This window comes from Cetorhinus maximus, chromosome 26 (assembly GCF_964194155.1).
Source record: "Cetorhinus maximus chromosome 26, sCetMax3.hap1.1, whole genome shotgun sequence".
Lineage (NCBI taxonomy): Eukaryota > Metazoa > Chordata > Chondrichthyes > Lamniformes > Cetorhinidae > Cetorhinus > Cetorhinus maximus.
Genome location: NC_135904.1, coordinates 29,307,102 through 29,324,162, shown reverse-complemented (window position 1 = coordinate 29,324,162; position 17,061 = coordinate 29,307,102). Strand labels below are relative to the sequence as shown.

The window sequence follows — 17,061 nt, the reverse complement described above, 5'->3', positions numbered from 1 at the left end:
ATAAATAGTAAAGCGTATTAACTTGGACGTCCTCTGATTTCATACTTAATCCTGATGTACTCTGGTAACCTAAAAAGGAATCTTCTCCCTGATGCCCAGTTTTGTGTCTGGTTTGGCCCTTGCATCAGCCCAAATTGATCTGATTTATTATCCAAGCTTGCTTTCAGCTTCAGGCAGTGCAGCTTTAAATGTTGTTTCACTTTTAAAGATGGCATTTCAGTGACCGTTTTTTCCCTCTTCTGTCCATGCTTGTCAGGTTTTACTGGGTTCCCACGGACCTCCCCTCAAAGGGATCAATTTCTTGCAGTGAATTTTTTAAGAACATTGTTGGAGTACGTTAGGGCAATTAAAAAGCAATTCCCAGCTTTGGCTGAGTCTTTAAAACTTCCATTTTTTACTTTTTAACGGAGCTTAGTGTCACATGGTATGGCATTGACCCTGAACTTGGGCTGGCTGCACCGATTAATGAAACAGACTGCGCGGACTGATTACTGGCCTGAAGGCTTTTAAAGTCTAATTCAGCCTTGGAAGTGAATTTTCACTCGCCCTTGCTTAGGTCCTTTGACTCTGTAATCGATGGGGATTCACAATGGACCTAGCCACGTGCTCTGGTGGAGTCCCCCAGTAGCACAGTGGATTTCCCTCCTGCCCTTCATCCTGTGTGTCAGCAATGGAGCCTCCCTCCAGGTGATCTCCAGCTGTGTCTTTAGTTCAGGTGCACTTCAGTCAGGTAAGGATGCTGTTCCTTTAGTTTTTCACATTCTGGGGTCCTTCACCATCTTCTTTGGTTCTGGGTTCATTCATTAGCTGCCACCATGTTGTAAGGGTTTGTTCAGTAGGTCTCAGGAAAGGGTTCATAAGGGTTATAAGGTTGAACAGTAGTGATTATTGGTAATCTACAAAGTATAGCCCAGATTAGGAGCTAACTCCATGTTGACTCCTACTCTAGTCTCTCCATACAACTCTGTCTACTGTCATGTGTCTCTCTATATCTATATCTGTTCTCCAGTTCCACATTAACCCTTGCAGTGCCAAACACCCTTATATTACACAGACTGCATCTGGAGTTCCTGTGTTCAGTTCTGGGCACCGCACCTCAGGAAGGATATATTGGCCTTGGAAAGGTGCAGTGATTCGTCAGAGATATACCAGGGCTTAAATTATGAGGATGAGCTGCGCAAACTTGTTTAGATGGTTAAGGGTTGTGTAATCAATGTGTTTAAAATGTTAACAGGATTCAATAGGGTATTTACAGAGAAACTGTTTAACAAGATGAACAAGAGGAGGAACAAGGATTTGAATTTATGTAGCGCCTTTAACATAGCAAAACATTCCAAGGCGCTTCACAGAAAAGCAGTCAGACAAAATTTGACTTGGTTAGTGGACTAGCTGCTTGTTCAGTCAGTACACGCTCTACTTACTGGCAATTTAATCCAAGTGCTAATTTGAAACAGTGCGGGTGTGCTCAGCGTGTCTGTACAGCCAGATGTTCAGTGACTGGCTAGAAACCTAATGCAGTGTTAGGTGGGCTGAGAGAAGCAAGATACAGTCACTAAAAATCATGGCCCAGACTATAGATTAGAATAGTGCTAGTGACGGGGAAATACAGACTGGCTCCCAAAAGAACCTTCCCACAATGGCCAACCATCTTTGCTGCAGTGAATCATTTTTCTTAATTATAAATTATATCCCCATATACATGAGACTTTCCCTTGAACCGCTGTAGTCTTTGTGTGCACGGGGCTCCCATAATGGCACATGGGAGACAATTCAAACACAGATGAAGGAACTGCAATATAAAGAGAAAGATGTGCATTTATAAAGCACCTTTCATGACCATTGGATGTTTCAAAGCACTTTACAGCCAGTGAAGTGTAATCACTGTTATAATATAGGGACCACGACAGGCAGCTTGTGCACAGCAAGCTCTCGCAAACAGCATTGTGATAAAGACCTCTGTTTTTGTGATGTTGATGGTGGGGTAAATATTGGCCAGGAAATTAGGTACAGCTTTCCCGGTCTTCAAAATGGTGCAATGGAGTATTTTACATCAACCTGGGAATGCAGATGGGGCCCCAGTTTAATGTTTCATCTAAAAGATGGCACCTTCAACAGTGCAGCACTTCTGTGGGTACTGAACAAAATGAACAACCTTGATTTTTGTGCTTATCTCCTAGGGTGAGTCAAATCCACAGCCTTCTGACTCAGAGACAAGAGTGTCATCTATGTCTCGCCTGACACATGCATCAAAGGTAGGATAGTGTGGTTTCTGAAGGGGATCCTGGAGGTGTTTGCAATACTCTTGTCCTCTTTGGTGATACAGGTTGTAGGTTTGAACAAGTAAGGTTAATAATTTGCCATATTGCACCCTTTTGATGGTATATACTGCAGCTGCAGTGCACCAGAGGGGTTAATATGGAGTCCAGAGATAAGGAATTGATCGAGAGGGCTGCTTTATCTTGGATAATGTTGAGCTTCTTAGTAATTTTGCAGCTGCACCCATCTTGAAGCACAACAAGTGTACTTCGCACTTTTTACTTGTACCTTGGAGAGGCTTTGGCTGATGAACTACTCATTGCAGTTGGTATTCTGCTCTTGTAGTGACAGTGATAGTGCAGTGAAGCTCCTGGTTCACTGCCGCATCTGTGATGTTGATGATGGGACTTGATGATGGTGGCACCACTGATGCTCATGGGGAAATAGTTGGGATTTCTCTTGTTTAGGCATGGTCATTACCTGGTATCTGCATGGGGTGAACTGAGCTGCCCCTTGTGAAGTCCAACCTGCATGTTGTCCAAGTTCTGCTTTAGGTGGTCTGGATTGCTTCACTACTGGAGGAATTGTGGATGGAGTTGGATAGTTTGAAATCAGTAGCGAACAGCCTCACCCTGGACCTTATGGAGGGAAGGTATTTGATTTAACAAATGAAAATGGTTGGAACAAGAACATTTCCTCAGAACTCCTGCAATATTGCCCTCGGACTGTGATAACCTGTCCTCTGTGAATGTTATGGCACAGTGGATGGTAAATGCCGAACTATCCAAATCCCAGAGGGAAACTTGGAACAGCTGCCACAACTGTTTTGCAATTTGTATTTTATTTTGAGATGTGTGCCTTGAATTGAGTAGTAATAAGTGCACCAAAGCTTAGAGGTTTTTTACAAAACTAAATTATATATTTATTAATAAAATAAAAGATTTTAAGCCTATATATAGGTCTACAAATTACTACTATAATAACTCCTAAATCCCTCAATTAAAATCTGGCTCCCAGTTACACCTCCGTTAAAGCAACAGTAAAACAAATAGAATTAAACATACCAGGCAAAGCACATTATACCCTGGACAGTGATATTCAAATTGAGTTTTCTTATCTTTGATTCCTGTAGACAGCAACTTAATGCCCAGAGTCTGGAGGCTTTTCACACTTGTGTTAGATCTTAGAATGCCTCCCCCAATACACATAAACTCATCTCCTTTATACATGTTTCTCCCTTTTTAATGTAAATTCCATTATTCCAATATGTGTTTGGAACTTTACTTTTCTCATAAAAAAGATCTTTCATAGTACTCATATTATCAGTAACCATTGGGAAAAATAAACACACTGTTTGGCTTAGCTTCTTCTGGCTAGATGTAACATCTTACCATCTCTTTGGGCAGAATTTTGACGTCGGCGTGTGGGGGTGGGCCTGACATGCTGACGTGTAAAATGATGCGCGATGATGTCGGGCATGCGTCCCGACATCACTGCGCGTCATCGCGATATTTTGGTGGGCGGGCGCACTATGAGCTCCGATGCGTGCCCGCCATTAATTAACGGGCCACTTATGGCCCTTAAGCCATTAATACACCGAGATTTTTCAGAGCCCATGCGATTTTCAGAGTGTCGCACGGGTGCAGTGGTCAGGCGGGTAAGGCCACATTTTTAAAAACCTCTTCCACGGGTGGAATAAGAGGTGTGAGTGGGCTTGTGAATGCTAGTTGTTAGTCATTTACTTTAGAAACTTACTGCTACTGCTTGTGTGAACAGGAGAACTTCAAATCTCTTCGGAGCTGCTTTGGCGGGAATAACAGGCTTCAGGACAGGACTCTGGAGTAAACATAATTCTTGGGGACTTGCAGGTTTCAGGCAGCCTTCCCTCACCCTGGGAATGGGGGCTGTGCTCTAGGAAGAGAGGGCCAGAAAGGGGAGGAGGCCAGGTGTCCATACTCAGCCCCCAGGGGAGCCACCTTTGGGAGGACAGGCGCAGGCACAAGGGGCGCAGGGCTAACAGGAAGTGCAAGGCGGAAAGGGCCACAGAAGACACCAATATCCTACTGCCAGGGTTTACAGGCAGCAAAGTAGCTACCTCAAGATGACTGAGGTGCAGTGCCGAAGGAGGCTACATCTGTCGAGGGAGACAATGACCTCCATCTATCAGATGATAGGCCGTGAGATCAGCTCCAACTGTGTGGGTAGACACCCCATGCCAGTGGCATTGAAGGTCGCGACTGCCCTCAACGTCTGTGCCTCCGGCTCTTTCCAGGGGTCAGTGAGTGATCTTTGCGGAGTCTCCCAGTCAGTTGTGTCAAGCTGGTGACGGACGCTCTGTTCAGGCGTGCATTGACTTTCATCCACTACCGCTGGGACGATGCCAGCCAGGAGGAGCGAGCCAGAGGCTTTGCAGCGATTGCTGGCTTCCCCCGTGTCCAGGGTGAAATCGACTGCACACATGTGGCCATCAAGGTGCCAGCGGGTGAGCCGGGTGCCTTCGGCCACAATGCGTGCCAACTATGAGGCATGCCAGTACATTTAGCTCTCTGGTTAAACTAGTCTCAACAAATAATGATATGCACACATGAATAAAGGGGAACCAATGAAATATGAAATATTTACAAATGAAATTTAATTTTGAAAAACACTTTTATGCTTTCAAGTCTTGGGAGGAGTTGGCAGCATAGTGATATTGCCACTTGAATATTTACCCAGAGACACAGGGTATAGCTCTGGGGACCCATCATCCCACCACTGCAGATGGTGAAATTTGAATTCAATTAAAATCTAGGATTAAAAGTCTGATGATGACCATGAATCGGTTGTTGTAAAAACCCATCTGGTTCACAAATGTCCTTCAGGAAAGGAAATCTGCCATCCTTACCTGGTCTGGCCTCCAGACCAATGTGGTTGACTCTTAAACTCACTCTGAAATGGCCTAGCAAGCCACTCAGTTGTATCAAGCCGCTAAAAAGTCTCAAAGGAATGAAACTGGACGGACCGCCCGGCATTGACCTAGGCACCGGGAATGACAATGGCAAACTCAGCCCTGTTGACCCTGCGAAGGCCAACTTAATACCATCTGGGGGCTTGTGCCAAAATTGGGAGAGCTATCTCACAGACTAGTCAAGCAACAGCCTGACATAGTCAGACTTACAGGCAATGCCCCAGACACCATCATCAACAGCCCTGGGTATGTCCTGTCCCACCGGCAGTGGTAGTGGCACAATGGTATACAGTTGAGAGGAAGTTACCCCGGAGTCCTCAACATTGACTCCGGACCCCACGTACTGTCTCCCCTCAGCTGATGAATCAGTACTCCTCCATGTTGAATGCCACTTGGAGGAAGCACTGAGGGTGGCAAGGCCACAGAATGTACTCTGGTTGGGGGACTTCAATGTCCATCCCCAAGAATGGCTCAGTATCGCACCACTACTGACCGAGCTGGTTGAGTCACAAAGGACATAGCTGCTAGGCTAGGTCTGCGGCAGGTGGTGAGGGAACCAACAAGAGGGAAAAATATACTTGACCTCATCCAAGAAACCACAAAAGGAGATAGGAGGATTGATGAGCAAAAGCTTGGTCAAAGGAGTGTCTTAAAGGAGGAGACAGGTAGAGAGAGACAGAGATATAGGGATTGAATTCCAGAGCTTAGGACCCAGGCAGCTGAAGGCACAGCTGCCAATGGTGGAGGCAATGTAAATAGGGATGCACAAGAGACCAGAATTAGGTAAACGCAGAGACATCAGAGTATAGTAGGGCTAGACGTTATTATAGAAATGGGTGAGGCCATGGAGGGGATTGAACACCAGGATGTACGTCAGTGACAAAATAGTTCCCAATAGCTGGCGACACTGTCGGCAAAGCTTCGCTTTCACTTATCTCCCTGCTGTCAGCTGTCCATTGATTTATTGTCGAGACGTGCGACTGTACTAACCTAGTTCCATGACTAACTGTTCCTGCACGCGTGCTGTTGGGGGACTGATGCAGCATCATTGGCAGATGGTTCAGCTCTTGGAACCTGCAGGTAGTTTTTCTCTGAGAGCTGAGCCTGATTTTAGCAATATCTTGCCTTTAATACAGTTCCTGTGCGGCAGTATTGACTGCCCTTTATGGGGCCAGCGGGTAGCTGTGGTTGAAGATCCAAAACCTTGGAATGAATGTTAGCTTGGACCTCTGATTATTTGATGAGGAACAATGATGCAACCAGGCAGGATTACCAATACACACAACACACCCCAAGTACTGAATGCTGAATAATTTAATTATTCATTCTTTCATGGGATGTGGTTGTCACTGGCAAGGCCAGCGTTAGCTGTCCATTCCTACTTGACCATGAACTGAGTGACTTGCTAGGCCAATTTGGAGGGCAGTTAAGAGTCAGCCACATTACTGTGAGTCTGGAGTCACATGTAGGCCAGACCAGGTAAGCTGGTAGATTTACTTCCCATTAGTGAACCTAATGATGCTGGATACAAATCAAAATAAACCTGAGATTTAATTTTGAAAAACACTTTTATGCTTTCAAGTCTTGGGAGGAGTCGGCAGCATAGTGATATTGCTGCTTGACTATTTATCCAGAGACACAGGGTATTGCTCTGGGGACCCATCATCCCACCACTGCAGATGGTGAAATTTGAATTCAATTAAAATCTAGGATTAGAAGTCTGATGATGACCATGAATCGGTTGTCAGCAGCAGTCGATCGGCTCTGTGACTACTAGTCGGTCTTCTGATCTACACGGCCTACACTATTTAATGAATTTTTCTTCATTTTATCACTTTGAACTCCTGCACTGAACCTTCAGTCCAGCTGCCATGTGAAGATCAGTGATCTGACAGTGGCAAGAAGACAGTTTAAATCTCATACTGTCGGACAAGTGTCTCTCTTGGTTTTCGTTTTGTATTGTTGCATGTAGCAATTTGGGGCTAAAAGGGTGAAGTTATGAGGACGGGTGGCATAGTTTGTATTCTCTTGGATATAGAAGATTAAGAGGTGATCTAACTGAGGGGTTTAAAATGGTTCAAGTATTTGACAGGGTTAGATGGAGGGAAACAATCCCTTCCGGTGGGGAAAATCCAGAGAACATTAAGCTTAGAGCTGGAAATCTCAGGGGTGATGTCAGGAAAGTTTTCTTCACACAAAGGGCAGCGGGATTTTATGTTCCCGCCGAAGCCAATGGGGTTTCGAATGTCTCGCCGCATTTTACGGCCCTGTCCCCACCGAAACGGGGCGGTAAAATTCTGCCCAAAAGGGGAGTGAAAATCTGCAGCTCTCTTCTCTCAAGAAGCTCTTAAAGGGGTCAACTGGAAATTTCAAACCTGCAATTGGTAGGTTCTTGTTAGGCTCTTGTTAGGCAGGTGTAGTAAGGCTACGGAACCAAGGTGGACAGATGGAGTTACGATACAGATCAGCCGTAAATCTAGTTGAGTAATGCTGCAGACCTGAAGTGTTGAATGACCTCCTCCCTGTTCCTATCCTGGTTGATCTTGTCGCCAGAGCAGGTCCCCTTTAAGTGCCACAGACTGAGATTTGACTGTCGGTTAGAAAGTGACTTTGGTTGGACAGGGCAGCAAGCAGCTCTCGGTGTGCTGCTTTCTCCTATTCCATGCCACAGCAGCAACTCCCTTGCATTTATATAGCGCCTTTAACATAATAAAATAGCCCAAGGCGCTTCAGTGGAGTGTAATCAGACAATATTTGACAGCAAGCCAAAGGAGGAGACATTAGGACTGGTGACCTAAAGCTTAGTCAAAGAGGTAGGTTTTCAGGGGCATCTAATGGAGGAAAGAGAGACAGGGACGTTTAGGGTGCCCAGAGCCCAGGGTCTGGATGGAATAGCCGCTGATGATTGGGTGAAGGACAAATACACAAGAGGCCAGAAGTGGAAAAGCACAGAACCTGGAGGGTTGTAGAGCTGGAGGGGATTACAGAGATAGGGAAGAGACAAGGCCAAGGAGGAATTGGAGGGAATTTTGTGTGAACATACTCTTTTTTTTATCATATACAGCACAAAGCAATTTGTGGTTCATTCAAAACAACTTAACTGTAGACAAAATCGCTGCGAGTAGATGGATTAGATTCCCTTGTTGGCGGGTGTGTGGTAGGGAGGTCTCAGTCCCGCTCGTATAAAACCACTGCGACTTTGCTACAGTTACCCCCATGAACCCTCATTTAGTCACAGGGCAGTTTGGACACTAGGAAACTGCCCTTATTGGCTTACCAATGCCGGGAAGAAAGGAAATACAAATCTGGCACAGCCTTTAAAGGCCTCAGTCAACTAAGGAGCAGGATCACTTCTCAGCAGAAGGAGCAGCAGCCTTAGAGCAATAGCCACCAGAGCAGACTCCAGGATTCTCCATACATTCATGCAGATGCTGTTGGCAGAAGTGAAGGGCTGTCTGAGATGCGCTGAGGGCTGGGGGGGGGCCACGTGAAAACAAGCAGGCTGTGTGGAAGGAGGTACAGCCACCGCCATGACCACCACCAGAACTGCCACGGAGTAACATGAAGAGGCTCAATAACCTCACAAGGGTGACCAAGGTAAGTCGGGCTTTGATGCCAGTAAACAGGCTCCACCAGGCAAACAGCTTCACTCAACCTTCTTTCTCTTCAGGACCTTGGTGTCAGGGAAACTCAATTCTGCAAAGGGCAACCTCTCCAAATGCTCAAGCACTTTGTTTTGAATCAAAACCACTTTCAACTCACTTTGCTTAGTTGCCAGATTGTTTCTGGCTAATCATCAAGGATATTTCGTTTACAGGGGCACGACACCTTCAACTCTTACATGACCACATATGGATCAAGATGCTATGACACATAAAGCATTGTCATCTTTCCCTCCATTGCCAGGCTCCAACGGCCCTCCCATTAGCTCCTCCTCCTGTTCATAGCATCAAAATAACAGGGTTCCTATTGAGAAGCCTGTGTATGGAGTGTAAAAACAGAACAGAAAGGAGAACTGAGCAAAATTAGCAGCTGATGTCCTGATTCGCCTCTCAAAAGTTACCTGCAAGGAAAGTTTTAGATAAGATAGACATTAACTAAAGGTACAAAGACTAGGGGAGCCAGATTTAAGGTTTAGGGCAAGGGGTGGGGGATGGGATTTAAGGTAGGATTTTTTTACGCAGCATGTGGTAATGACCTGGAACTCAATGCCTATCGTTTGTGGTGGGGGGGGTGGAAGCAGAGATGAACGATTTCAAAAGGAAATTGGATGGGCATGTGAGGGAAATAAACTTGCAGGACTACAGGATAGAGCAGGGGAATGTAACTGACTGGATTGTTCTACAGAGAGCCGGCATGGACTGGATGGGCGAAATGGCCTCCTTCTGTGTTGTGATGAATTTATGACTCTATAAAGACCATTCTGCACAGAAGTACACATTATGGCTGCTCAGTGTGGCATCTGCCTCAGGTGTATCTTGCTCTGATATCGTGCCGGGAATTAGTTGGGGCAGGTTTGGGATAGAATTGGAGGTTGAGTCGGATGGCAGTGTTGGATATGCTCCCTTGACCTCATTCAACAATGGCGGAGTTAGGGTTGCCAACTCCAGTTGGGCGTATTTTTGGAGGTTTTCATCATTAGACTTCTCATCTACTATTGCTGCACCCAGTCAAACAGTCCTTTAATGTCCTCATCTTCAATATTTTTAAACCTAATAAAGAAAAATGTTTGAAGAAAATGAAAATGTACATTTCTTAATGCTTCTTTGATTTTTTTCCTGGGTGTTGCTCACAGCAGTGTCCTGCCTAGGGATTAATCTTTAATTCCTGGAAACTTGTCATTATGTAATTCCCTGATCTTTTGGGATCTTTATAGACCTTTGAACATGCTGGAGACTGAGATTTTTATCATCCTTCTATAATAACCCTGCCTTTCATTGTGTCCATGCTTCTGAACCCTGCACCCACTCAAATCTGCACCTGGATCTGGGAATAATTACATACATCATGATGGATGAAACAAATAGTCATTTCGTAATAAAGAACTTGAGTATTGCTGAAAAAAGAGACATTCTGTCAAAGCTTTTTGTCTTGCACTCATCAGGACAATTCACAAGAATATCAAATTGTAAAGGGAACAACAATTTATACTGCATGAGAAGCGAGAGCTGATTGGTTGGCAAGTGGACACTGATTGGTAGAGACGTTGCCATGGAGAATGCACCAGTAACTCACAGCTGCCAAGTTAACTGCCAAGCTCTGTTTAAATTCAAACAAGGCAGGTTGACTCTGATTGGTCAAAGCATTGCCCTGGGGAATGAACCAGGGAATGGCTGTCCCTAAGCTTTTGTTTAGTTGAAAAAGGTGCAATATGTGTGTATGCTTCCTTTGGTATTCTTGCAAATTGTCCTGATGAGTGCAAGATGAGAAGGTTTGACAGCATGTCTCTTTTTTCAGCAATTCAGATGAAACATGTGCTGTTGGTGCATTACAACGTGGCATCAATACTTACAGCATCATTGAGTTCTACCAAGCTGGCCTGACAACTTGGGGAGGGGGTGGCCATCAGCATAATTTCACTCCTGGAGGCGGATGTCTAATTTCCTTTTGTTGCCACCGGCAAATGTGCAGTTAAAATCTGCAAAAAATGCCTTAAGCAATCCTGTCGTTATAAAACTTGAAGGGACTCCCAAGCAAAATAATGCCCTTTTTATGGCCAAAAGTACAGGTGTAAACGTGTAAATGTGTAAAGTATGTTGTACAAGAGATTAACATGTCTGTGTCAAAGCCTCTCCTTGCTATGCTGAAGATGGCATTCACCAAAGGTCACCACCTTCATTAAAACAGACAAACCAAATTGATTTGATAATATCATACAGTGTAACTTCCAACTCATAAACTGCTCTCTACAAAGAGAACATGAATACAGAGGGAAGCCAGACTGCTGAGAGGGGTCAGCAGTGGGACTTGCTTATATAATTAACTGCATAATTAGTTTGGCAATATGTGTTACAGGATGGAATTCCATTTTTAATCCTGCAGTTCATTTCCTTTTGTGCAAATTGAGCCAGCGTTAGGAAATGAAATTCAAGCCCCTTACTTTGTTTCCAGAGTCTAAGAAAGGTTGATATTAGCGCTGGCTTAGTGGTTGGCACTCTTACTTCTGTATTAGAAGGTTGTGAGTTCAAGTCCCACTCCAGAGACTTGAGTGCCAAATCCAGGCTCACACTTGAGTGCAGTGCTGAGGGAGTGCCACATTATCCAGAGGTGATGAGCTGTTAAACTGAGGTGCATTCTGTCCTCTCTGTTGGATGTAAAGGATCCTGTGGCACTATTTCCAAGAAGAAGAGGGGAGTTCTGGCCAGTGTTTATTCCCTGAACCAACATCACTAAAACAGATTATCTGTTCATGATAGCCTTGCCGTTTGTGGGATCTTGCTGTGTGCACATTTACTGTCGTATTGCACACATTGCATTGACTGTGCTCTTTGGGATATTCCGAGGTTGTGAACGGTATTGTACAAATATCTTTCTTTCTCTGTTTTGATTTAGATAATGTTATAGTAACAGATAGCATTGCCTTTGACTACCATTGCGGAATGATTATAAAGCTCTGGAGAGTGGATGTAAAGTGATTAGGAATGGATTAACACGGCAATCATGCAAGCAAGCCTACCCGTCTGTGTGTACAGCCCTTTCTAATATTCCTGTCAGGTATTTAAACCTGTGAAGCTATTTTGCTCTTTCTTTCACGGAGAGATTATATGATTTTGTTTTTTGTCACACGTCATAAATAAAGGCTGATGTGAAAGCACAATCTTCACGGGTGGAAGGTTGGGGCTTCCATTTGTGTCATATTGGACATCAATATCCCCACGGGTGTGGAGAATAAAACTCCGATGAATGTGATCTAAAAAAATTTCAAAAAATAAAAAAAGTAACAGTGTGAAGTATCAAACTGAGCATAATTACATCCATTCAACCTGAATTACAGCTGGCTGAGATTAGCAGAGCCATATGAAAATTTTAGAAAGACTTGCATTTATATAGCAATTTTCTCAACCTCAGGATGTCCAAAAAATGCTTTACAGTCAATTAATCTTTCTGTTGTGAAGTGTAGTCACTTGTCATGTAGGAAGTGCAGCAGACAAATTGTGCACAGCAAGCTCCCACAAACAGCAAGGAGATCATGTCCAGATGACCTGTTGGTTGAGGTATCAGTTTTGGTCGGTCAGGACTCCAGGGAGAGCACCTCAGCTTTTCTTGGATAGAGTGTTATGGGATCTTTTATGTCCACCTGAGAGGGCCGATGGTGCATCAGTTCAATGGCTCATCTGAAAGTTGGCACCTCTGGTAGTGCAGCACCCCCGTGGCACTGCACTGGAGTGCCAGCCTGATTTGTTGAGCTGAAATCCTGGAGTGGGACTTGATCCCACAGTTTTCTGATCCAAGTGAGCCACAGCTGACATGGAGAATAACAAACAGGTTGATTAATTTCAACAGTTCTTCCAGAATTATGAAGGATATTTAAAAATGGGTTACGTGTGACCAATCAAATGCTTCCATTGGATGAATTTGTAGTGAACTCTCACTAAATGGAGAATGACTTAAGTCAGGGCTGTGTGTACAGTCGATGAAGATATCTGTGTCATTTGGGAATGTATCCTAGGGTCAGTTGGGGTGAAGCATGGTTTGCTTAGGGAGTCTTCCAGTTGTCTATAGGCAGACATGCTGACGATGGTGAATTTTCATATCATAATCATTACTTTATTCATCGACTGGGTGATGCTTTAAAAGCACTTGCATAAATTTTACAGCCAACCCTCCTCCCCATCCAAGCCACCCTGCCAAGCAGGTTGACGGAGGGTGTAAAACCCATGGACCTCGTGCCCGCTGTCTATCCTCCCATCCCCACCCCCACTGCAATTTTACCAGCGGCGTGAGAGGTAAGAGTCCAGCCCAGCAGCTTTCACTGTGTGGGCTGTTGACGGGCAGAGGGGTTTGGCTTCCTTCTTCTTGGGCACCTTGGGCCCTTCAGAGGGCAACCCCAAGCTCTCCCTCTCCGAATGCCCTCCCCTGCTGCCTGTCTACCCCTAGCCCCCACCCCATTGCGGGGGGTGTCAGCCTAGCCCCGGTGAGACTTATCTCTGGTGCCAATTCCAATGCAGCGTGCCTTCCTGCAGGCCTCACTGCAGTACCAGCAGTGTCCACCATTCTCGGTGGTGCTGCTGGTAATGGAGACCTGCTGAGGGACAGAGGTTGTGCCTCAAGCCACTTAATGGCCAGTTGGTCGTTAAATGCCATTGGAGCAATCTCACCAACCTGATGTTATGCAAGGGGGTTAGGACTCCACATTAAAATGCAGCTCAATGTAACAGAGAAGATGGCACATCAAATGAAAAGTCACATTTTATCATAGTGAATTTTTTGAAATTATTTTTAGTGCTAGTCAGCCATGGCTCAGTTGGAAGTAGTCTTGCCTCTTAGTCAGGGAGTTGTGTGTTCAAGTCTCACTCTGGGACATGAGCAGGACAACCTAGGCTGACACTGCAGCACAGAACTGAGGGAGTGCAGCAATGTCGGAGGTGCCATCTTTCAGATGAGATGTTAAACTGAGGCCATATTCTGCTTCCCCAGGTTGATGTAAAGATCCTGTGGCAATACTCTGAAGAACATTCTTGAGATTTGGACATCCTCCAGCAGGCACCTCAAAGAAGTACCACCAGCCGTGCCTTCCCTCCAAATCCCGGTGGCACGAGAGGCGGTGCAACGTCCTCTCCCAAGCCAACTTGCCCAGCAGCGAGGTGCTAATCACTCAAAACCAGCTCCGTTAGGCGGAACATGTCATTCATATACTTCACACTAGACTTCCGAAGGAACGGTTCTACTCAGAACTCAGTCGTGAGAGGAGATTCCCAGGAGAACAGTGGATTGGCAAAGGGATGTCCTGAAAACATCCCTGAAGAGATCAAACATCCCGCTGACTCATGTGGCTTGTGACCGACCAAAATGGAGAAGGCTCATCCAGGAAAGTATCAACCACATCAAGAGACTTTGTGCAGGGCAAAGTTGAGGTGTCAGAGAGGTTGCACAAACCTCCTAACACCTCATCTACCTGACCCTTCAAGCACCACCAGACCTGCATGTGGCTGAATCTGCAGATCGTGCATTGGATTTATCTGCCCTCTCAAAACCCATTGAACCAGGGTGGAAGCAAGTCATCCTCGATCCCGAAGGACAGCTGAGGCAGAAGATTCTGACGAAGAACAGGAGAGTGAGCCTTGATATCCTGGCCAATATTTATCCCTTACTGAACACCCCAAAAACAGATTATCTGGTCATTATCGCACTTTGGAGTTTGCTGTGTGCAAATCAACAGCCACGTTTCCAACATTACAACGTGACAAAGTTCTACATTGTCTGTTAAGTGCTTTGGGATATCTGATGGTCATGAAAGGCACTGTAAAAGTGAAAGCCTTTTTTATTATTCCCCTCAGATTAAGAAATACAGAACGCAGTTCAGAATATTTCAAATGGTCCCTATAGGGACTTCACTTCCAATTGTAGACAGTTTATGATCTTGTATGTTTATGGTGTACATTGTAAGCTAAGTTTTTCTATCTTAATGCAGCATATGTTTCAACGAGTAGACTTCTGCTGTTTTCAAAGCATTTGCTAACTGGAGTGACAGACTTTTGTTTATGAAGTTTCCTTTTTTGATAAGAAGTTAGTTCTGTGTCTTGGCCTTTGAGAGCACATGTAGTCGGTTATGGTAACACACTTCTCCAGTAGCCAGTGCAATGCTGCTTGAAGGGACTGGTATGTGATCCTGGCCATGCTGTTGTTCCTCAGGAACCTGTGCCCAGTTAAGCTGAGCTTGGCCCCTGAAGCAGGCTCAGGTTTTTCCAGCTGCTTCCATTCACACGGCACACGTTGTACTGGGATTGTGCGAGATCTGTTGAGTGATGTTGGTCATTTGCACTGTAGGGGCAGCTGCACCTCCATCTTGAGTGAATCTTCAGGGAGAGTTGAAGACAAGTTAGCACTTGGTGTCCGAGGAGCATCGGGCTTTGGAGCGCATTGGGCGTTGGTTGTAGTATGAGGATGGGAAATGGGGAGCGGGGGAGAAGAAGAAGAGATGGGGGGGAATGGGGAATGGGAGCAGGGGAGGGTGAAGGCCACGGAAGTGAGAGGATGGAGAATGGGGACCGGGTAGGGGGGAGAATAGGGGATGGGATTGGAGGCAGACTGACAAGCGATGTCAGTGGGAGAGGGAGAATAAGGTGAGAAACCGTTTCAGCTGGAACTCAAGGCAAGGTCAGGATTGGTAAACAAAATCACTGGGTCCAAGGACATTTAACTGTCCAGTGGGGGACAGGAACTATGACCTTTCTCTGGAAAGGAGGTATGTTTTCCATGACTTTTAATATGGAACAATCTATGGATTTTACTCTAGTGCTGGTAGTGGTGGAAGCAAGAGAGAAAATCAGCCCAGATATTTGTTGTTCTCGCTCTATAATCCCATCTCCTCCACCTTTGGAAAATGTGTGTGTGCTGCTGCTCTCTCCTCCAACATACACATCACACCCTCATCCCAAATCCCCCACTCCCGCCCCACCCACACCAGGAAATCGTACTGGTGATGCGTTGAATAGTTTGCTAAATTCAAACCTATGGTGTGGTCATGCCTCAGGGTGAGGTGCCGGAGATTTGCTCTTACTCATTGACTTATAATGTGGAGGGAGTCATCAGCTTTGACATACACAAAATCATTTAGATTCAGTGTAAGCCTTAAAGGCCGAGGAAGGTGCATTCATAACATGGCCAAAACAGGTTGAGTATCAACTTGTAAATCCTTCCAATATTTGCCTGGGGCGGGCGGTAAGAGTGGGAGAGATTCCTGGTCAGCCATGAGATGGAAAGAAAATTGGTGCCTCGACCATCACTATCCACACATGTATAAGTGTGTGTTGCCACAGCAACTCAGGCTCCTTGGAGGGCTGGTTGGCTCAGTTGGCTGGAGTGGATCTGATTGGTACCAATGGCACAGGGTTCAATCCCCATTCCAGCTGGGATGGATTTGGGATCTGCGCCCTTTGCCCTGCCCATGGTGAAGATTGTGGCACACTGGGTCAGGCCTGGGCAGAGAACTGAAGAACTATGCCTTAAACTAATGATTAATGTATTTCAAATAGGAGCACAGAATGTGGCCCTTTGCCTCATTGTGCCTATGCCAGTTCTTTGAAAAATCTAATTAGTCTCACTCCCCTACTCTTTTCCCAAACATCTGCCAGTATTTTCCTTTTTAAGTATTTATTCAATTCCCTTTTAAAAGTTATCATTGAATCTGCTTTCATCACCTGTTCAGGCAGCGTATTCTAGCTCATAACAGCAACATTAATAATAAAAAGAAAAAGGAAAGAATTGCATTGACATGGCACCCGCTCACTGCATCGGGCCTCCCAAACTCCTGTACAGCCAACGCAGTGATTAATGCAGCAGTTAACTGACACATAGCAAGATCCCACAAAAGGCAAAGAGATAAAAGATCACCTAGTCTGTTTAAGTGATGTTGCCTAACTCCCCTGCTCTTCTTCCAAACAGTGCCTTAGGATCTTTTGCATTCACCTGAGAGGGCAGCTGAGGCCTTTGTTTACATCTCATCAGCAAGACAGCTCCTCCGACAATGCAGCATTCCATCAGTACTACACTTGAGTGTCTGATGTTGGACTCAAGTGTCTGGAGTGGGATTTGAACCCATGACCTTCCGATTGAAGCTAGAGGGCGAACTGAGCTACTGCTGAAACCTAATAATGGAGACACATCCTGTAATCCTGCTCAATGGCAGGCAGTGCATG

At 45.3% G+C, this 17,061-nt stretch overlaps 1 protein-coding gene across 3 annotated transcripts in view; it reads left to right on the top strand.

The window, feature by feature from the left end:
* The first annotated feature begins 2,177 nt into the window (after nucleotides 1-2,177).
* sema4ba (sema domain, immunoglobulin domain (Ig), transmembrane domain (TM) and short cytoplasmic domain, (semaphorin) 4Ba) overlaps nucleotides 2,178-17,061 on the top strand; it is a 382,578-nt gene continuing 367,694 nt past the window's right edge. For all 3 annotated transcript variants that reach the window (XM_078530416.1, XM_078530415.1, XM_078530413.1), the window contains exon 1: nucleotides 2,178-2,252. The gene's annotated coding sequence lies outside the window, so the exon portion shown is untranslated. The remainder of the gene's footprint in view (nucleotides 2,253-17,061) is intronic.